The 24540-nt window shown below is 33.5% G+C and overlaps 1 pseudogene; it reads right to left on the bottom strand.

Moving 5' to 3' along the window:
- LOC141519108 (elongation factor Tu, mitochondrial-like) overlaps positions 1–24060 on the bottom strand; it is a 61923-nt pseudogene extending 37863 nt beyond the window's left edge.
- Between the last annotated feature and the right edge of the window lie 480 nt (positions 24061–24540).

Here is a 24540-nt window from a genome sequence, read left to right on the forward strand (position 1 = left end):
TATTCTTGGATCATAGAGAATGTAGAAGAAAATTTTAAGAAACATATGTGAGAAGGAGTCAAATTTTCAGATTTTATGTGTTATTAGTGGTAAAACAGTCTATTGAGTGGAGGTGAGGTATGGAGGACAAGCTCACCATGGTTAGAATTGTACTTTAGGGTTATTGTTTGGTTTGAAAAATCAGAGAATTCACTAGAAGAGAGGTTTGAGGAATGGAGAATAATTATCAAAAAATTGAGATAATACAAGTAGAGGCAACTTCAAGAGAACAGGTTTTATAACTATGAGGTATATTAAGAAAATAGAAATGACAAAACATTGTGACATATTAGATATGTCTGTCATGAAAGAAATGAAACCAGTATATGTAACCATGTTTCTGCAGATTATGGTAACAAAGAAGACCAAATTTGCGTAAGTAAACTTTTTCATTTCCAATACTGAGCTATTTTATCCTATATTTATTTATGGACATATTGTTGTCTGAATATGTTGTCTGAACAGTTGTTGCTTTTTCTGATAAAAAAGACATTAAATTATAGTTTTATAATTGGCTCCTTTCATAGGTACTATATTTCTGTTGCATTACATCATGTTTAAATATCTGAAAATATGTCCCTATTATGAACTTATAGACATGTATTTAATAGTGGCTTCTTTTTATTACTAAAGTATTTCTATATTTTTATACTGTTAATCATATGTTCCATTATTTTTTTTTCATATTTCACCAGAGAATTAAACTTTCTATAGTTTTTTAACTATAAAGATCATTTTAGTTCATTAATATTGTGAGGGATTTATTGACATGCTTTCCAGATCTGTTATAGTCTGTCTAATAGTTCTGAAAGTATATTTTAAGAACATAAATAATAATGCTGCATTTGACAAGTGTTCATACATTCATTTTGTGAATAAAATTTATTATTTTATGATAAATGCAGAAAAACTGGATGTAATTATGCATAGACCAATATTTTACAAAATTTACCAAGATAAGTTCAAAATACATGCTTGATTTAGATAAAAAGAGATATTACAAGAAAATCTGAAGATCATGGAATATATTACAAGTAGATAGATGGACAATGTATGGGTAGAAAATAAATGGAGAACATAGGTTTAAAATAGATGGGTTTTATTACATTAAATTTTAAATTTCTGAACAAATAAAAATGTAGTGAAGTTCAAAAGGAAAATGCAAAATAGGGGAAAATTATGGACAATTTCTCAGATAAAGGGCTCCTATCACAAAGCAAAGAACCTAATCAAGTCTCCGAATCATTCTTCAATTGATAACTGATCAAAGAATAGGACTAGGCAATTTTCCAATGAAGAAATCAGAACAGTTTATAGTTATATAAAAATGTTCTAAATCATTATTGTTTTGAGAAATGTAAATTAAAACTAAAATTAACCTTAAGATATCACTTTCCACTTAATCACATTGGATAATATGGAAAGTGAGAAATATGGTTAGAGAAGTGTAAACATGTGTTATTAAGTCAGTTTTGTGGAAATATTAATTGATCCAACCATTATGGAGAGCAACCTGGGATTATGTCTGAAGCATTATTAAATTGCCTTTGACCCAGCTTTACAACTACTAGTTCAAGTTCCAAAAAGAAATAAGGAAAAAAAAAAGAAAAGAACTGATACGTTATGAAATAGTTATAGCAATTCTCTCTGTGGTGGAAAAGAATTGACAACTGAGGAGACATCCATCATTTGAGTGAGATGTAGATCATTAAAGAGTTAAGATCATAATGAAATATTATTGTGCTATAGAAATGATGACCTCATGGAAGAGCCAAGATGGTGGAGGGAAATAAGAACTTCCTGTGATATTCTCAGTTTTCTTCAAAAACAATTTTAAATAACATCCTCTAAACAGATGTTGGAGCCACAGTACCCATAAAAAGACAGTGTGGACCATTTTTCCAGCTTCCAAGTTGGAAAGTCTGTATCACTCAAGTAGAAGGGGAACATAGCCCAGTGCAGGGGCTGGGAAGCTACAGAAAAGATCAGCAATTGAGGACCTTGGAACCCAACTCAACAGGCAAATGGTACAGGAGAACAGCTGTGAAGGTGAAGAGACTACAAATTGTGAGTCACAGAATGCCACCACAGCCAGAGCAACTAGGCTGGGCAATTCCACCTCTGTAAGCAAGTCAGTAACATCTGATACCCCAAAACATGAAGTGCACAATCAGATTCCTGGATTCCAGCACAATAAACATGGAACAGTGTCCCCTGGGGTCCAATAGAAACATTCAATTTTAAAAGCACAATATCATAAGAGAACAGTAGAAAAAAAGTCTACATGTGTCACCCTAGAGTGGAATATGAATTAGTTCCATACCCAAAATGTCTTCTTAGAATAGCTCAGAAAGAATTCTAAATACCATGAAGATTCAATAAGAAAAGAAAGCACAAAAACTGACTGAAGAAAAGAAAATTTCAAAAAGTACAATTGGGAAACTAAAAAAGAAACAACTTCAAAAGCTTAATTGGCGAAATAGAAAAAGAAAATAACTCTTTAATAAACAGAATTTGACAAAAAGAAAGAAATATTGAAGATAAAATGTAGTTTATAAACAGAATCTGTCAAATGGAAATAGCAGCTAACTGAAGAAAATAATTTATTAAATATTAGAATTGGGTAAGTGGAAGCTAATGACTGAGATAAAGAAAAATTTTTAAAAAATGAAAAAAAATAGAAGAAAACATGAACTATCTCATTGGCAAAACAACTCAACTGGAAAATAGATCTACAAGAGATAATTTTAGAATCATTGGACTACCTGAAAACTATGAAAAAAAAAGTCTCTATGACACTTCAAAATCTTTTAAGAAATCTTAGCAAAAGCAACTCTAATATTCTAGATCCAAAGGATAAAATATCCATTGAAAGAATCCACTGATCACCTCCTGAAAGAACCCCCAAAAGAAAACTCCAAGAAATATTGTATTCAATATTCAGAATTATCAGTGCAAGGAGAAAATATAATGGGCAGTCAGTAAAAAAATTATAAATACAAAGGAGGCATGAGCACTATTACACAGAACTTGGCAGTTTCATCATTAAGAGATTGTAGGAACTAGAATATGATATTATAGAGGGCAAAGGAACTTTGATTACAAACAAGATTACTAAATTTACTTAGCTTTCAACCAGAAAACGTGATCATATTCTTTCAGATGCAAAGATTCAGTGCAATAGGCAGCTTTCAAACTTTCCGGAGGAAAAAAAAAAACAAAAGCTAAACAAAAAAAAAATTCAATCTTCAGATGCAAGAGTCAAGAGATACAAAAAAAGGTAAACAGAAAAGAAGAAAAAAGTTATCCAATAATTGTAGACTGTTTACATTCCTACATGAGACAATAATATTTATAAATCTTGGGAACTTTATATCTGTTGGAAAGAGTATACCTAGACAGAGGATGTAGGGATAAGTAGAGTTTGATGTGGTGATATACATTTTTTAAGGCATGAAAAAAATGATTGTAGTGGAGAAAGAGGGAAAAGGAGGAGGAAAGATAGGGTAAATTATATCATATGAGGAGTTGCAAAGCACCTATTACAATAAAGGGAGCAAAGAGTGGTATTGCAAATGGCTTGAATTTTGTTCTCACATGATTTGACTCAAAGAAGGAAGAATATTCATCTAAGTTCATACAGGTTTAGCTATTTCTCTTCAGAAAATAATTAGGGGAAAGGGAAAAGAAAAAAAACAATAGGAACTAATAGACAGGAATACAAAAGAGAAGGTAAGAGTAATAGGAAAAAAGGGGAAAGATAAAAGCTGTAAGACAGGAGAACAGATTGAGGGAGGTGATGGTTGTCATCTGACAAACAATTGTAAGAAGGGGTAGGAGGAAAGGAGAGAGAAAAAGTATAATCTGGCAAAAACAATTTTAACAATGAAAATTGTGAATGTGAAAGGGATGAGTTTTTCCACACAAAGAAGTTAATAGCAGAGTAGATTAAAAACAAAAAATCCTACAATATGTTAATAACAAGAAATACATTTAGAGCAGAGAGATACACAGAGAGTAAAAATAAAAGCTTGGAGCAGAATATATTATGCTCAAACTGAAAAAAGTAGAAGAGCAATCCTAATCTCAGACAAAAAATAAAAGCAAAAATGCATCTATTCAAAACAGATTAGAAAGGAAATTATCTCTTGCTAAAATGTACCATAGACAATGAAGCATAGTCAATATTAAACATATATACAACAAGTATTACAGCATCCAAATTCTTAGAGAAGTTAAATGAGTTCAAGGAAAATATAGAAAGCAAAATTATATCAGTGGGGGAAACAACCTGTATCTTCCAATTAGATAAAATTAAACTAATTAGAATAGACAATGAGTAACAAAATGTCACTTTTTCTAGTTGATAATGAGGATATACTTAGAGAATTCTAGAAAATCCACTAACAACTACTTGAAGCAATTAGCAAAGTAGTAGAATATAAAATAATACCATTCAAATATTTCTATATTTAACCAACAAAGCATTAGACCAGGAAGGAGAAACAGAAATTCTACGTAAAGCAATTGTGGACAACATAAAATATTTTGGCATCTACCTCCCAAGACAAACCCAGAAACAATATGAACAGAATTTCAAAACAAAATATTCACACAAATAAAGTAAGATCTAAAAAACTGATCATTGATAGACTGTTAATATGATAAAATGATAATATTACCTAAATTAAATTATGTATTCAATGCCATAAGCAATGAAAGTACCAAAAATTAGTAAGTAGAAAAATGAGTAATGAAATTCAGTGGGAAGAACATAAGGTCAGAAATATAAAGGGAATGAATGAAAAAAAGCAAAAGAAAGTGCCCTAATTTTACTAGTTTAAAACTGCCCCATAAACAACAGTCATCAAAACTGTCGAGCTCAGTTAAAAAATAGGTAGTGGGCACAACTAGGAGGCACAGTGCATAGAGCAAAAGTCAAGTGGACCTGAGTTCATTTCTGATCTCAGACATAATACTTACTTAACCATGAGATCTTGAGCAAGTCACTAAACTCTATTTCCTTGCAAAAATCCAAAAAAAAAAAAGAAATTTTAGTGGCAAAGAATTGGAATTTAAGGGGATGCCAAACAATTTGGAAATATTTCAATACCTTATGTTATTTGGTTAGTGTACTATTTCTCTGTAAGATATAATGAACAGCATGTATTTAGAAAAGCCTGAAAGACGTACCTAAACTGATGTTGAGTGAAGTCAGCAGAACCAAGAGAACATTGTACACATTAAGAGCAACATTGTCAGATCGTCAACTATGATGGAGACAGCTCAGCAGTTCATTATTAAGGATAATCCCAAGAAACTTGGTAAGTAAAATGCCTTTCATACCCACAGGGAAAAAAATAACACAATCTTTATGCAGAACTCAGAACACTATGGTCAATTTTTTTAATTTAATTTAATTTATTTATTTTCATTAATTTATACATGTATATTTACAAGTTACAAAGTTTTCCTCCACCTTACCTTCCCAGCTCTCCTCCCCTCAGTTGGGAACAGTCAGGTTAGCATTTTATATACATATTTTGTTAAACCTATATACAAATTAGTCATTTTTGTCATGAGGAATTAGGATTAAGGGAAAGAGAGATATATAAGAGATAACTTTTTTTTTAGGTTTTTGCAAGGCAAACGGGGTTAAGTGGCTTGCCCAAGGCCTCACAGCTAGGTAATTATTAAGTGTCTGAGACTGGATTTGAACCCAGGTACTCCTGACTCCAAGGCTGGTGCTTTATCCACTATGCCACCTAGCCGCCCCAAGAGATAACTTTTATAAAATGTTCATCAGAATTGGTAGTGGTATTTTTTTTCTGTGTGCTTTTGCTTTGTTTTGCTTTTCTTCTTCTAGTTGGGGATAATACAGTCCATAAATCTGCCAAATACAGTTGTCTTAGCTCACTGCATGGCCAAAATAGGTAGCTTCCATAAAGGTTGTTCACATCATTATGTTGATATATAAACTGCTCTCTTGGCTCTATTCCCTTCCCTCAGCATCAGATCATATAAGTCATTCCATGATTCTCTAGAGTCCAACTATTTATTGTTTCTTATAGAACAATAATATTCTATAGTATTCATGTACCATAACTTGTTTAGCCATATCCCAATCGATGGGCATCCCCTCAATTTCCAAATCTTTGCTACTACCAAAAGGTCAGCTATGAATATTTTGGAACATATAGGACTTTTTCCATTTTTTACAATGTCTTCTGGATATAGTCCAGAATTGGAATTGTTGGATCAAAGGGTATGAACAGTTTTCTTGCTCTTTGGGTATAGTTCCGTATTGTTTTCCAAAAAGATTGGATCTGTCACAACTCCAGCAGCAATACATCAACATCCCAATTTTCCCACAACCTCTCCAACATTGATCATTTCCCTTTTTCTCATTTGGGTTAATCTAATAGGTGTGAGATGATACCTCATTGCTGTTTTAATTTGCATTTCTCTAGTCAACAGTGATTTGGCGCATTTTTTCATATATAGCTTCATTTGTAAACTGTCTGTTAATATCCTTTGACCATTTATCAACTAGGGAATGACATGTGAGCTTCTGAATTTTATGAAATTCTCTATATATATTTGAAATGAGACCTTTATCAGAACTCTTGGTTCTGGAGATTGTTTCCCATCTTTCTGGTTTTCTTCTAATAGTGACAGCATTGATTATATAAGTGCAAAAACTTTATAAATTAATATAGTCAAAATCATTCATTTTGCAGTTTATAATGTGTTCTAATTCTTGTTAGTCATAAATTTCTCCCTTTTCCATAGATCAGATAGAATATTTTTGGTCTATTAATTTATCTATGTTATTGCTCTTTTTATATAAATCCTATACCCATTTGACCTTATTTTGGTTTAGGATGTGACATGTGGATCTATATCTAGTTTTTGCCTATTATTTTTCCAGTTTTCCCAAGAATTTTCATCAAATAGAGATTTCTTATTCCACAGGCTGATGTGTTTGGGTTTCTCAGTTAGTAGATTTCTGTACTTGTTCACTGTGTTTTCTTTTGAACCTATCCAAATCCACTGATCCATTACTCTATTACTTTAACCTGTACAAGGTAGTTTTGATAACTCCCACTTTATAGTATAATTTTAGATCTGGTAGAGCTAGGCCACCTTCCTTTACATTTTTTCCCCTCAGTTACTTTGCTATTCTTGCTCTTTTGTTACTCCAGATTAATTTTGTTACTATTTTTTCTAAGTTGGTAAAGTATTTATTTATTAGTTTCATTGGTATGGCACTGAATAAATAATTTAATTTGGGTAGAATTGTCATTTTTATTATATTATCTCAACCTAACCATGAGCATTTGACATTTTTCCAATTATTTAGAACTGACTTTATTTGGGTGAGGAGAGCTTTATAATTGTGTTCACACAATTAATGGGTTTGTCTTGTGAGGTAAATTTGCAAGTATTTAATGTTATCTACACTTATTTTAAATGGAATTTCTCTTTCTATTACTTGTTCTTTGGCTTTGTTTTTCATATATAGAAATGTGGATGATTTGTGTGGATTTATTTTATACTGTGCTACTTTGTGATGTTATTAATAGTTTCAAGGAGTTTTTTAGATGATTTTCTCAGGTCCTCTAGTTAAATCATATCATCTTCAAAGAGTGAAAGTTTTGCTTCCTCATTGCCAATTCTAATTCATTCAATTTCTTTTCCCTTCACTTATTGCTATTGCAAGTGTTTCTAATACTTTATTAAATAGTAATGGTGAGAATGGGCATCCTTGTTTCACCCCTAAATTTATTGGAAATGCTCTGAGTTTATTCCCATTAAATATAATAATCATTGATGTTTTAGATACTGTTTATTATTTTAAGAATTACTCCATTTATTTCTATACATTTTAGTGTTTTTAATAGGAATGGATGTATTTTTTCCAAAGGCTTTTCCAGCATCTATTGAGATAATGATAGCATTTCTGTGGGGTTACTGTTGATATGTTTAATTATGTTGAGTGTTTTCCTAATGTTGAACCATCTCTGCCTGCCTTATATAAATCCAACCTGATCATGATATATTATCCTGGCAACAATTTGCTGTAGTCTCATTGCTAAAATTTTATTTAGGATTTAATATGTAATAGGGAGATTGATCTATAGTTTTCTTTGTTTTGGTTCTTCCTCGTTTAGGCAGCATGTTGATGTTTTAAAAGGAGTTTGGTAGAACTTCCTTTCCTCTTTTTTAAAATAGTTTGTGTAGAATAGGAATTATTTGGTCCTTACATGTTTGGTAGAATTCACTTGTAAATCCATCTGGACCTGGAGACTTTTCCTTAGGTAGTTTGTTGATGGTTTCTTCAATTTCTTTTTCTGAAATAGGGTTATTTAGTTAATTTATTTCCTTTTCTGTTAATTTGGGCAGTTAGTATTTTTGTAAATAATCATCCATTTCACTCAAGGTGTCCAATTTATTGGTATACAATTTAACAAATTATCCCAAATCCAAATTAACTCTCTAATTTCCTCTTCATTGGTGGTTAGTTAACCCTTTTCATTTTTTGATACTGGTTATTTGGTTATATTCTCTTTTTTAAATCAAATTAATCTGATTAATCAATAAATAATTGTTGGCTTTTTCATAAAACCAACACTTAAATTTAGTTATGAGATCAATGTTTTTTTACTTTCTATTTTATTATTCTCTCCCTTCATTCTCAGAATTTCTTGTTTGCCATTTATTTGGGGATGTTTAAGTTGTTCTAGATTTTTTAGTTGCATATCCAATTCACTGATCTCTTCTTTCTCATTTTATTCATATAGGCAGTTAGAAATATAGTTTCCCCTCAAAACTACCTTGACTGCATCCCATTATTATCATTTTCATGCTATATAATTGATTATTTCTTTTATTTGTATCATTTAGGATAAATTTATTTAATTTCTAATTAGTTGTTGGTTTATCTTTCCCTGACCCTTTATTACATGTGATTTGAAAAGTATGTCTTTATTGTTTTTGCCTTTCTGTATTTGATTTTGGTTTTTTGTGCTCGAGTACATTGTCAATTTTGGTGAAGGTGCCATATACTGCTGCGAAAAGTATAATTTCTTTTCTGTCGCTATTAAGTTTTCTCCAGAGGTCTATTATATCTAAGTTTTTAAGATTTCATTCACCTTCTGAATTTCTTTATTGCTTATTTTGTTGTTAGATTTATCTAGTTCTGAGAGAGGGAAGTTGAGGTCTCCCATTATTGAAGTCTTGCTCTTCATTTCTAAATGTAATACACTCAACTTTTCCTCTAGGAAAAAGGAAGTCACTATGCACATTTTTTAAAACTTTTGTTTCTTTTTTTATTTTTTCAGGGTTCCCCTCTCCTTTTTATTCTTATTGCTTTTTCACAACATTACTAATATGGACATATGTTAGCCCTATTGTATATATACTACCCATATAAGATTGCTCACTGCTATATGAAGAGTGGAGAGAAGGGAGGTATGTAGAAAAATACAGAACTCAAAGGCTTGCAAAAGGATAAATATAGAAAACAATATTTTCATATTAACTAGAAAAACTAATCAAAATAAATGTGAAAAAATAAAATGTTAATAAATGGTTTGCTCTGTGACAAAATAACATAAAAGAATTTCCATATGGTATACCCCTGTATTCATTATTATTTAATATGATGGTAAAGGTATAACACATTTGTTATTTTTACCTATTAAAATGTTTGTTCATGGTAACTTTATGCCAAAGTTCTTTATCACCATTTATAAAGGCATGGCATAATATGTAGAAATATACAATCATTTTTATATTCCTATTTAAGAGCCATCTAAGATTAGTTAAAATCAATTTTTCAGTGTTTTCTTGTTTTTCTTCTAATTTATTTATTTAATCATTCCTAGGTGAGAGCTATAATTTTCCTAAAATTTTGTTATCATCAAGCTGTTTCCTTAAATCAATTCTACATTTTATTGTTTCTTTATTATTTATTGAAAATTTCCTTTTGTATATTTGAGAAGAGCCTGATATTGAGAGTAAAACTGCACTCAAAATCAATAAAAAACTAGATTAAATCTGATTACTTTCTATATCCTATATGAACCAAGGGTTATGCTAGAGAATGGATTCGATGAAGAGATCCCAGGGCAAAGTTGGTGTGATGGCTATCATCTGAGAACCCTTTGAAATTGAATTTCTCCTCCATAATTTCCTCATTAGTTCTAGTGAACATTTATTTCCATTTTGGTGTTACTGAATAGTTTGGAACTTTCCTTCACAATCTTCCAAGTTCTACACTACTCTACAGATTGCCCATCTTCTACTCAGATAGTAGAGGTGAGCTTACTCATGAGAAAGGAATAACAGCATGATGAGGTGGAATTGATTTTATTTAAGAAAACAGAAATTTTCATTATGGGGAATTCTTTCAATTCTTTTCAATTTTCTCATTGCTTACTTTTATTTAGGTGTCTTTTAAAAACCAAGTCATGAATTCCATCCAAAATAGAATTCAGTTGTTATGATGATAATGATAATTTTGGTGATGTTTTATAACATTTTTTTCACCCTTTCAATCTGTTGTCCCCAACTGTAGAAACTCATACTTATTTCAGCATTCCCATATTGCTTATAGATTATCATCTCACTTTAAACATCAAACCATGCATTTCAGTCAATTGAAGACTATAGTTTAGGAGATTATAGCTTTTTTCTCAGTTATAATACTTCTAGCAACAGCAGCTGAATAATCAACTTTTAGGCAGAACTCTCTTAGATAAAAAAAACTAATTCATGACCAAAGTCATCAATTTTAGTTTAAAATGTGGCATTGATTTTCATCCAAGATTTACTCTGGCAATATATTTCTCTTCCTCCACCCGGGCATAAAAAAAATAATATCATCAAATAATTCTATTCTAATTGCAAGTAGCTTTAAAATTTTAATAAGCTAAATGACTAATATTTACATATATTATTAATTTAGAACAATGCCCACTGCATCCATAATTTTGACAATATACACCACTGAATGGGAAGATGGTAGATTAAGTGTTGGACCTAAATTTAGGAAGACTTCCTACATTCAAATCGAGATTCATTCTATGCTACTTGTCTGATTTTTGTGTAAGTTATTCAACCTTCTTTCTCTCAATTTCTGAGTTGTAAAATAGCTGGAGAAGGAAAGGCAAACTATTCCAATATCTTTGTCAATAAAGCCCCAAATGATTTGATGAAGTTAGACATGTTAATGTATCTGTTTTACTTATTTCTTTCTGCACATAATAAGATAGCAAAAAATTTGAACTTAAAGACAACATATGTCTTAGACCTTTCAAATTCCCTATTGAAATCAGCACACTGTTGGAGACTTAGAATTTGTATATTCAATATTTGTTGTTAGCAGATCAATAATTAATTTGACCTGTCGAAGTTGTGAGTTGATGTAATAATAAATTATTGTTAGTTTTTCAAATTGATTTGCCAATATAAAACAGAGCAATGGAGGAGTTAGTGGAAAAATCAGAGAAATAATCACCTAGAGCTGCCAAAAACAAATATCAATATGTTTAGTTACCAGTGTTTTTAAAATTATAAAAATATTTATTTCTAGGACATCAAAGAAAATTGAGGTGTGGTTAAATGGTGCAGTGGATAAAGCACAGGCCCTTGAGTCAGGAGTACCTGGGACCAAATCCGGTCTCAGACACTTAATAAATACCTAGCCGTGTGGCCTTGGGCAAGCCACTTAACCCCATTTTCCTTACAAAATCCTAAAGAAAACAAAAACAACAAAAAACAACAAAAAAAGGAAATTATGTTGAGCTGCTGAGCTGACTCATGGGGAACAAGTAACATGTTGATGAAGTGGAACTGATTTATCTTTAAAAATATTTCCAGGGCAGCTAGGTGGCACAGTGGATAGAGCACCAGCCCTGGAGTCAGGAGTACCTGAGTTCAAATCTGGTCTCAGACACTTAATAATTACCTAGCTGTGTGGCCTTGGGCAAGCCACTTAACCCCATTTGCCTTGCAAAAACTGGAAAAAAATAAAAAACTAAAAATAATTCTACAGAAATTTTTATAATGGTTGGTTCTTTCAACTTTTCTCTTCCTGTCATTGCTACCAGGTTGAGGAAATACATTTAAAGAAATAAAGAAATTGAAGTTGGAATGGGTATGCCAACATAGGAAATCTGTAATTTAACAATTTTGAAACAGTGAGATATTACTGAACAATAATTATAGATGTAAGAATTCTGATTATCCTTTTTTTTGTATATGAAAAGCAACACTGTAAGAAAATATTTTTCTTCCGAACTTTGTTTCAAATTTATCTATTCACACAATCATTACTATAATTTTGTTTAAAAATGATTACAGTTATCACACTAGATGTTGTGAGTTCTCACATGAAATGAATCGAGAATGTGTGATTCTCATGAAATTGTCTACACCACAGCAGAATTAAACCCTCTATTACATAATAGATGTTACAGAACTGTCTGAAAATATGGGTATTTATGTTTCTATGAGTTTTTATTGTCTGCTCCCCTGTCTGAAATTATCTCCCTCCATACCTCTACTTATTTACCCTGACATCTTTGAGCTAAAATTTTATTTCCTGTGAGAATAGCATCCTAACTTCCATTAATACTAATGGGTTCTTCTTTTATTTCTTATTATATAAATATTATATTTGTATTTCCAACTACATACAATTGTAGTTTTTACCAATAATTTTTTGCAAAGTTTTGAGTCTGACAGTTTCTCCTCCATCCTTCTCTCCCTTTTCCCCCTCCTCCACCTGAGAAAAAGCTACCTGATGCAACTTTACATTTGAAACCATACTAAACAGATCAAAATTGAACATGTTGTGAGAGAATACTTGGATGCAAAGAAAGGAAGAAAGCAGAGTTAGGAATATTACATAATAAAAATAACAGCTTTTAAAAATTGAAGATAAAATCTTTGGACTTCATTTAATTGCCACACTTTCCTCTCTGGATATGAATGCATTTTCCCTCATAAGTTCCTTAAAATTGTCTGATTATTTTACTATTGAAATGAGGAAGTTCATCATGGTTGATCATCACTCCTTGTTATTCTTAGTGTGTATAAGGTTCTTCTATTCTACTCATTTCACTCAGAATCAATTCTTGCACATCTTCTAAGTTTTTCTGATATCGCATCCCTCAACAATTTTTATAGAACAATGCATTCCATCACATACATATATCACAATTTGTTCAGGAATTCCTCAATTGATGAGCATCCTCTCAATTTCCAATTCTTTGCCATCTCTTATAAATATTTTGTTTTTACGTTTTGGATTTTGATCTTTTATCAAGATCTCTTCAGGGTATAGACCCAGTAGTGGTATTGCTAGAATAAAGGTTATGGACATTTTACTTGCCCTTTGGGCATAATTCCAAAGTGCTTTCAAGAAAAATTGGATCATTTGGGTACTTCAAATGATCATATTTACCAATTATACATCAATATATCCCACTGATATGCACACTTGTAATATTTCCTTCTAGGGAGACTGGGGTTTCTGAACAATTTGTACTCAGGAGTTCTTGGCTGCAGTCAACTAAAAATGATCAGATGGGACATCCGGCCAAGGTGGCAGAGAGAAGCCTTGCTAAGGTCTCCTGATCTTCCCTCATAATAAAATATGAAATAAACCTCTTAATGGAAGTCCTTTTGACAGAGCCCAGAAAGAGAAGCTAGGAAAATGACATTTACCTCATGGTCTGTCTTTGGGGATTGATGGTGTGCTGAGTACAGAGCTCAGACAGCCACTGGTGGTGGGGTGAGAGCAGACTACTAATCTCAGACCAATCCAGGGGGACTTTCACTGCAGGAGCTGCTTCACTCAAAGAAACAACTAGAAAGTGGAGGCATGGCCATGGGACTGACAATCTGCGATTTACAGGAAGGGCTGCAGGGTAGGTTCCAGTCTCTAGCAGGCCCTCCTGGGCAGGAGGAGTTTTACATTCAGTGAGAAAAGCCTCCAGCACCCGCTATGGGACAGCTGGAGATATTACAGTCATTGAGTAAAGCCTCTAGGGATCCCAACAACAAATATCTGTGAACCAGTCCCTCTCCCAAGACAAGATTGTAGGAAAATGAAGAAAGGCGAACAAAAGAGGGGGAATAGAAAAATTCCTCAAAGGAAAAGACATTAAATCAAGGAGACATAGAACATCTGAGGATAATATGATTTGGTCTCCCAGCACAGAAAGATTTCCTTGAAGAAATCAGGAAGAAGTTTAAAAATCAATTGGAAAATTTGGTAAAATTAACCATGTGCAACAACAAAACAAATTCTTGGAAAATACAATTGGATAAATACAAAAAGAAAATAATTCTCTCCAAACTACTATTGGGCAAATGTAAAACTCTTAGAAAAATAGAACTGACTAATTGGAAAAGGAGTTTCAAAAGGTAAATGAAGAAAATTCTTCAATAAAAAAAGAATGGAGTCTATGGAAACCAGTGACTTCATGAGACAATAAGAATATGTTAAACAAAAGCAAAAATATAGAAGAAAATGTTAAATATATCATAAGCAAACCACTGACCTTGAGAATAAATTGAAGAAAGATAACCTAAAAATTATAGGCCTTCCTGAAAACAATAAACAGAAAAAAAAAACACGGACTCAATATTACAGGATTTAGTGACGGAAAATAGCCCCTATATCATGGAATCAGAGTGCAAAAGAGTAATTGAAAAAATACATGAATCCCCTCCAGAAAAGGGATTCCAAAATGAAAACCCCAAGGAATATTGTGGCCAAAATCCAGAACTATCAGATAAAAGAGAAAATCCTACAAGTGGCCAGAAAGAAACCATTTAGATACCAGGGAGCCACAATAAGCATTACACAGGATCTGACTGCATAAACATTAAAGTAACAAAGGGCCTGTAATGAAATATTTTGAAAAGCAAGGGACCTTGGAATGAAGCCAAGAATCTATTATCTGGCAAAATGAGTCTTCTCTTCCTAGGCAAAAGATGGACATTTAATCAAATAGGAGACTTCCCACGTTTACTGATGCAAAGACCTGAACTTAAAAGAAAAATTGTACAGGAGACTCAAGATACACATGAAAAGATAAAATTTCAAAGAAGAGGGGGCAGGGAAAAATGTTATCAAATAAGATAAATTGGCAATATTCCTACAAGGAAGAAAGACTTCAACAACTCTCAAGAATTGCAACTCTATTAGAGAGAATTTAATTAGACAGGAAAGATGGACACACATGATTTATTCAAGAAACTGTTATTCAATAAGATGAAACTGGATGTATCCTAACCTGGGAGAAAGACTCTAAGAATTGTAAATAATTATAATTCTAGTAGAGACAATAGACAGAAGTGCTGGATACTCATAACCTTTCTGTGACTCAGATAGAATTTTTTTAAAAATTATGTCTCTTTAAAAATGGGGAGAGTAAAGACATGGGAAGATGGAGGAGCCTGAATGGGGTTAAATCCCAATACATTAAGAGATACAAAGGACTTATTGCAATAGAGGGAAAAAAGGGAGGAAATGAGAACCACCAGACTATTACTAACATCAGGCTGACTTAAAGTTAACAGACACTCAGTTAAGTTAAGAAACTTATCTTACCTTTAAAATGTTAAAGGGGAAAATAGGAGGGGGAGGAAAGGGGTAATCAACTTAAATGAGGGAAGGAAGAATAGGCAAAGGGAAAGGGAAAAAAGGGGAGGGGGCTGAATATAGGAGATCAAACTCACTGAAGGTATTCAGAAACAAAATACTGGGGAATATTAATATAGGGAAAAATACAAAGGGAAGGTATCACAGAGAGCAATAACTCTGAATGTAAATAGAATGAACTCTCCCTTAAGACATAAACGAATAGCAGAGTGGATTAAAAACCATGATCCTACAATATACTGCTTACAAGAAACTAATCTGGAATATATATATATATATATATATATATATATATATATATATATATATATTTAGAGAGAGACAGAGACAGAGACAGAGATAGAGACAGAGACAGAGACAGAGAGAGAGAGAGAGTAAAGGTAAAAGTTTGGAGAAAAATATATTTTGCTTTATCTGAAGCAAAAAAAGCAAGGGTAGCAATCCTTATCACAGACAAAGCAGCAGCAAAAATAGTTATCATTAAGAAATAAGGAAGGAAACAATATACTCCTAAAAGTCACCATAGTCAATAAAGTAATTTCAATACTAAAGATATATGAACCCAATGATATAGAATCCAAATTCTTAGAGGAGAATTTGAAGGAGTTACAGGAAGACATAGACAGCAAAACTCTACTAGAAGGAGACCTCAAACTCCCACTCTCATATTTAGATGAAACTAACTACAAAATAAACAAGAAGGAATTTAAGGAGATAAATGGGTTTTTAGAATATCTAGACATGATAGGCTTTTGGAGAAAGCTGAATGAGGATAGAAAGGAATATATTTTTTTTCCTGCATCACATGGCATTTAAACAAAAATTGACCATCTCCAAGGGCACAAAATTTTAATAATCAATTGCAGGAAGGCAGAATTAGTGAATACATCTTTCTCAGATCAATAAAAATCACATGCAATATTCGGCCAGGGAAATATAGACCTAAAGCTATTTGGAAACTGTATAACCTCATATTAAAGAATGAGTGGATCAAACAGCAAATTATAGAAAGAATGAATTATTTCATCCTAGATAATGAGAATAATGAAAAAACATACCAAAATCTATGGGATGCAATCAAGGTCGCTCTCAGGGGATATGTTATAATCTTTAAAAGCTTATATGAATAAAATAGAGAAAGAGTAAATCAGTAAACTAAATATGCATCTTAAAAATTAGAGAAAGAACAAATTTAAAAACCCCTGTTGAATACCAAGTTAAAAATTATAAAAGTTAAAATAGAAATTAATAAAATTGAAAGCAAGAAAACTATTGAACTAATGAATAAAACCAAGAGCTAGTTTTATGAAAAAAAAATTAAAATAAAAAAACTTCTGGTTAATTTGATTAAAAGATATGAGAAGATAACCAAATTACTAGTATCATAAATAAAAACAGAGAACTCAGCATCAATGAGGAGGAAATCAAAGAAATAATTCAAAATTATTTTCACTAACTTTATGCCAATAAATTTGATAATCTAAATGAAATGGATGAATATTTACAAAACATTAGTAGCCCAGGTTAAATGAAGAGGAAATTAAACACTTAAATAACTCTAACTCAAAAAAAGAAATTCAACAAGCCATTATTGAACTCCCTATGAAAAAAAATCTCCAGTGCCAGATGGAATCACAAGTGTTTTCTATCAAACATTTAAGGAGGGGTGGCTAGGTGGTGCAGTGAATAGAGCACTGGCCTTGGAGTCAGGAGTACCTGGGTTCAAATCCGACCTCAGACACTTAATACTTACCTAGCCGTGTGGCCTTGGGCAAACCACTTAACCCCATTGCCTTGAAAAATCTAAAAAACAAAAAAAATTAAGGAACAACTAGTTGTAATTGTTTATAAACACTTTAGAAAAATAGTTGAAGACAGAACTCTGCCTAACTCTTTCTATGACAGCAATATGTTGCTGATAGCTAAACCAGGAAGAGTTAAAACAGAGAAAGAAAATTAGAAACCTTTCTTCTTGATGAATATAGATGCAAAAATCTTAAATAAAATCTTAGCAAAATGATTACAACAAGCTATCACTAGGATAATACATTATGACCAAGTAGGATCTATCCCAGGAATGCAGGGTTGGTTCTATTTTAGGAAAACTGTCATTATAATTAATTGTATTAATAAAATCCTGTCAGAAATCATATGATTGGAGCTGCTAGGTGGCACAGTGGATAGAGCACCAGCCCTGGAGTGAGGAGTACCTGAATTCAAGTTGGAACTCAGACACTTAATAATTACCTAGCTGTGGGGGCGGCTAGGTGGCACAGTGAATAGAGCACAAGCCTTGGAGTCAGGAATACCTGAGTTCAAATGTGACCTCAGACACTTGATAATTACATAGACATATGGCCTTGGGCAAGCCACCTAACCCCATTGCCTTGAAAAATCTAAAAAAATAATAATAATTACCTAGCTGTGTGGCCTTGGGAAAGCTAGTTAACCCCTTTGCCTTGCATAAAAAACTAAAAAACAAAAACAAAAAGAAATCATATGATTGTATCAATAGATGCTGAAAAAGCATTTGACAAAATACAGTACTACTAAAAACACTAGTGAGCATAGGAATAAATGAAATGATACTTAGAATAATAAACAACATTTATCTGCTACCATAAACAAGCATTATATGCAAGGCAAATAGGTTAGAGGCATTCCCAAGAAGATAAGGTGTGAAACAAAAGATGCCCACTATTACCACTTCTATTCATTATCTTACTAGAAATGTTAACTTCATCAATAAGAGAAGAAAAAAAATTGAAGGAATTAGAATAGTGAAGGAATAGACAAAACTCTCACTTTTTTGCAGAGGACATGATGGTATACCTAGAGAATCCCCATAATATTTTCTAAAAAACCACTAGAAATAATTAGCAACTTTAGCAAAGTCACAGGATATTAAAATAAACACTAATAAATCCTCAACATTTCTATATATGACTAGAAAGATGCAGCAGAAAGAGCTTGAAAGAGAAATCCCATTCAAAGTAACTTCAGACAATATAAAATACCTGGGGGTCTACCTGTGAAGGCAGGCTCAGAAACTTTTTGAGAACAATTGCAAAAAATTTCTCACACAAATAAAATATAGCTTAAATTACTGGGCAAATATCAAGTGTTCATGGATAGGCCAAGCAAATATAATGAAAATGACAATTCTACCAACATTCAACTATTTGTGGGGCAGCTATGTGGCACAGTGGATAGAGCATCAGCCCTGGAGTCAGGAGTACCTGAGGTCAAATCCGGCCTCAGACACTTAATAATTACCTATCTATGTGGCCTTGGGCAAGCCACTTAACCCCATTTGCCTTGCAAAAATCTAAAAAAAACCTACTTGTATAGTGAGTTCCCTACCCAGAAAAATTCCACAAAATTACTTTAATGAGTTAGAAAACATTATAAGCAGATTCATGTGGAGAAAAAAAAATTAGAATCTCTAGTTATTGAATGAAAAAAAGTGCAAAAGAAGGTGGCTTTGCCCTTCCAAAACTAAAATTATATTGCAAAGCAACAGTCATCAAAACTCTCTGGTATTGGCTCAGAAATTGTGTCATGGATCAGTGGAATAGACTAGGTACAGTAGCAACAATTGATTATGGTAATCTTTTATTTGATAAACAAAAAGAGTCCAACTATTGGGTTAAAAACTCTCTCTTCCTTAAAAACTGTTGGGAAAATTGGAAGGTAGTATGGCAGAAAGTTGGATTAGACAAACATCTCACAACCTATACCAAGATAAAAATCAAAATGGATACAAGATTTAGACATTAAAAAATATTATAAGCAAACTAGGAGAATAAGGAATAGTTTACCTGTCAGAACTATGGAAAGAGAAGCAGTTTATGATGAAGAACCCATTAAAATAAAATAGATAATTTTGATTACATTACATTAAAAAGCTTTTACACAGACAAAAACACTATAACCAAGATCAAAAGAAATGTAGAAAATTGGGGAAAAATTTTTATGACTGATGTTTATGACAAATGACTCCTCTCTAAAATATATAAAGAACTGAGTCAAATTTTTAAAAGAAGCACTTCCCAAATGACAAAAGGTTCAAAGGATATGCAAAGGCAATTTACGGATGAGTAAATCAAAGTAATACATAGTCATATCAAAAATAGCTCTAATTCACTATTTATTAGAGAAATGCAAATTAAAACATCTCTAAGGTACTACTTCATACCTCTCAGACTGGCCAATATAACCAGAAAGACAATGGACCATGTTGGAATGGATGTGGGAAATCTGGGACAGTAACATATTTTGGGTGGAAGTGTGAATTCATCCAACCTTTCTGGAGAGCAGTTTGGAATTATACCCAAAAGACAACAAAAATATGCATACCCTTTGACCCAGTAATACCACTACTGGGTCTATACCTTGAAGAGATTATGAAAATCTGTATCAAACCTGTACAAAAATGTTCAAGACAGCTCTGTTTGTGGTTGCAAAGAAATGGAAACTGAAGGAATGTCCATCTAATTAGGGAATGGCTTAAACAAACTGTGGTATATGTATGTGATGGAACACTATTGTTCTATTAGAAACCAGGAGGCATAGGAATTCAGGGAAGCCTGGAAGGATTTGCATGAACTGATGCTGAGCACAATGAGCAGAACCAGAAGAATATGCTATACCCTAACAGCAACATGGGAGTGATGATCAACGTTAATGGACTTGCTCATATCAACAGAACAACAATAAGCCAAAATTTGGGGATATCTGTGGTGGAGAATGCTTTCTGTATCCTGAGAAAGAATTGTGGTGTTTGAACAAAGACCACAGACAATATATTGCCTTTAATTTAATAAAAATATTATCTTATTATGTAATTCTGCTATATCTCATACTATATGTTTCTTCCTTAAGGATATGATTACTTTCTCATCACATCCACCTTAGGTCAATGCATACTATGGGAATGACATAAAGACTAACAAACTGCCTTTTGTGGGGGTGGGGAGAGGGAAGCAAGATGGGGGGAAATTGTAAAACAAAATAAATAAAACTTTCTAAAATTAAAAAAATGAAGATGGTTAGATGTAAATAAAGCTGGTGCACCAATATGATAAAAGCAACAGTATAGAAAATAATTAGTATGCCTATGGAAGGACAAATAGTTTAAAATATAAACCAGTCAGGTGAAAACAATTGTGCCAGTCAGTGGTGGAGTTAAAACCTGTGATTGACCAGTAAATTTATTCTAACCCACCTCTAATAAAATGTAGATGACTTAATGTAAATTAAATTTTATAAAATTTACCATATCAAGTAGTCTGAAGTATATCTCCAATTTTAAATTCCAGTTTAAAATATTTAAATATTATGATACCAGAGTCAGAATTAACTATCACATTAAATGACTAGGGGACTTGAATTATGATATTTTGGAAGGCAAAAGAGTTGGAATTACAACCAAAAATATCTTACCCGGGAAATAGATGAATCCAGTCCTTCAAGAGGAAAATGAGTGGGGTGACAGAGACAAGATGATGAAGGGAAAGCAAGAAATCCCAGAAGCTCTCTCCCAAACCATTCAAACTGACTCTTTAAATTCCTTAAATAATGACTGCAACCAAATTCTACAGCAGTAGAACCTACAGAAAGACTGAGTAAAACAATTTTCCAGGCCAAGATAGCATGGAAGATCAGCAGAAAAGGCCTTTTACACCGAATTGGAAAGGGTCACAGTGCAGCCCAGGCTGAAAATCAGCTCTAGCCATCCAGGAACAAACCATGGGGCACCTGGGTCCCTGAGGGCTCCTGGCTCCAATGGAAGTAGTAGTAGTTTTAAGACATCTCAGTTCAGAGATTGCCATGGAAAATTTGGAAGCTTAGTGGAAAACTCTGTTGCACCAGAGTGAGTGAAGCCCAGTGCATCAGAAGCCTTGGTAAAAACTTGACCCCCAGGAACCTGAAGCAGACCTGCAGAGCCATCAGCAACTTCTCTCAGAATACTCAGTCCAGGGAATATAAGGAGATCGGGAGAGTGCAGAGGTCTTTCCATTATATGTGGGACAGGACACTGTTGCTTTGTCCATCCTCAGATCCTAGTCCAGAAAGGGGATCTTTAATGCCATAGTGGAGTAGAGACCTTCTTCAAATTGGAAAGGCAGAGGGGATCCATATGCAGAGAAAGAACTATGGAGTATGAAAGCAGATGAAAACATGTAATTTTCACTATATAATTTTTTAGTATTATTTTAATTTTAATTTTTTTCCTTTCTGCTCTTTTTTCCCTGTATACTTTGATTCACAAGACTAATATAGATAGATATTTAACTTGATTGCATATGTATAATCTGTGGCAGATTACTTGATATCTTGAGAAGAGATAAGGGGAAAAGAGGGAGAAAAATGTGTAATTCAAAGTATTGCACAAATGAATGTAGAAATATTTTTTAAATGAAATTAAAGAAAATAAAAAGGAAATACTAGAGATCTAGATAAATAGTCATCATGGTTTCTGAATATGAAAGAAATGAGCACATAAAATTCACATGGAAAGCAGAATGCTCTTGAAGATAGAATCCAACAATGTATTTTTATAAGAAACATAGTTGAAGACTTCCTGCCAAGATGGCAAAGAGAAGATAAACACTGTGATAGGACTCTCCCCTCAGAAATAACATGAGAGAATCCTCTTAATAGAAATTTGATCAACAAAACCCAGAAAGAGAAGCTAGGAAGAGATAACCTGCAAAGATGGTCTGTCTCAGGGGACTGTGGGTAAACCAGGAGAAGAGAGCAGGGGAGAAGAGCTATGAAAGGCAGCTGGAGGAGGCCAGAGGGTCAGCCTCACCCCTGGGGAATTCGGTGAGTGGTGGGTGCAATATCCTGGCTGTGGAGTCTTTGGCCAGGGAGAGAAAATTTACAAGAGGCTAAATTCCAGCATAGAGTAAGCATGACTAGAGAACAACCAACTGGGCCAGGGACCTGAGTTCCATAATCTCAGCAGAGCCCTTTGCCCAGAACAAACCATAAACAACCACCCACCTCCCAACCTCCCAGGGCAACAGAATTCACTGAACAGAAAGAGATTAACTCCATCCCTCAGAGCTCAGCCAAGTTTTCAAGGTCAACTCAGACCCTGCTGCTGAGAACCTCACTCTAGATAAAATAACCAGCAACCCATGCTGACTGGCCCTTGGAATTTCTAAGCAAGGTGAACAAAGCCCCTAGGATCCTCAAAAGCCAACCTCTTAGAGCCAGCTGCCCAACCCCCAACACAAGATGAAAAAAGGCCAGAGAAAAGGGGGGTTCCATGGAGAAATACTAATAAGAGACAGATCCTAACCCAAGAGAGATCTAGCACTGCTGAGGAGAATATGAATTGGTCTCCAGCCCAGAAAGACTGTCTTGAAGAAATCAGGAAGGAGTTTAAAAATCAATTGGAAAAATTGGGGAAAGAACCTCAAGAGAAAATTAACATTTTACAACAAAAAAACAAACCCTTGGGGGAAAAAAGAAAGCAATTTGACAAATACAAAATGAGTATAACTCTCTCAGGTCTTCAACTGGGCAAATTCAAAAAGAAATTTATTCTCTCAGTGAGGGGAATTTAAACCCAACCCAAAATGACTCCTTGCAGTCCTCTCAAAGTGGCAGCAAAGAATTAAAATTTAATTCAGTTCTTGCAAGAAGTGGGAAAGTTCTTAACTCTCATGAGAGAGAGAGAGCAGGAAAATCTGAATTACAGAAGCTGAAGCAGGGTTAAAAAACCCCACAAAAACCACAACTCATTCGCCCTCCTCTTTTCTGTCCACCCTTACAACAACTGGTCAAACTTGATCGTTTGAAGAGATGGGGAGTATACCTGAGCATTCCCAGGAAAGTTAGTCTTTGTTTACATCTTATAAGGTTAGGGTGACATGACTTTTCTAGCTGGAGATTCAGGTTCCCACGCTCATCTGATTCTTTAGAAATAGAACCTGAGGCCTATGGCTTAGATTAATTTAGCACTGTTTTTGAAAAGCCAGCACTTTGCCCCTCACAATCCCTCCTCTTATTATTATTCTCTGCTGACTTTTCACCCATTCTGTCCCCTGTTGTGCTTGAATTTTTGTAATTAAGTCCTCACAGTGTTGTTCAATTTCTGCATCTCCACTATCTCAGCCCACAGGAGTCCAACCTTCTCTACTTATCATCAGCATTTGGCTTGATCTTCAGTCAAAAGTACTTGTGGGAGGATTTTATCAACTGTACTAGTAACCAACCGTATCATACATGCTATACAGGTAGGGAGGATTATCAAGACTCCTAATACTAGAAGTCTGTACCATACTAATTGATGCCACCAGCTTCCTCTGAACCACGCCCACCATGAAGTATTAAAGGGAGAGTTCCAAGTCTGGACAGGGACATGGGCTATTTTTCTAATTTCTGTGGTGATCTCCTTTACCAGTTTTCCATTGTCATCAATTTTCATACAGCAAGTGGATAAATTCAATTTTCCACAAACACCCCCTTCCTCAGACAACAGATAATCTAACGCTAATCTTTATTGTAGTACAGTTTCCTAGTATGGGTGATCTCTTCCAATAAGTCCAGTACCTTTGCCATTTGATTAGTTATAATTTCCTCTACAGCTGTAGTCTAATGATTTTATTTAACATATAGATTAGTGTCCTGTATCCCCAACTCCCATCTTGTGTGCACGTAGCAGGACCATACTCCTTAATTATCCTTTGTTGGGGCCAGGCATTCCCCAACCATTAACATCCCCAGTCATCATTAGAGAAGTATCTATATTCTGTTTCTGGTTTCCTAAGTCATCATATATTTGAATACCTAAAGAACTTCCT

The sequence above is a fragment of the Macrotis lagotis genome, chromosome 3 (assembly GCF_037893015.1).
Source record: "Macrotis lagotis isolate mMagLag1 chromosome 3, bilby.v1.9.chrom.fasta, whole genome shotgun sequence".
Taxonomy (NCBI): domain Eukaryota; kingdom Metazoa; phylum Chordata; class Mammalia; order Peramelemorphia; family Peramelidae; genus Macrotis; species Macrotis lagotis.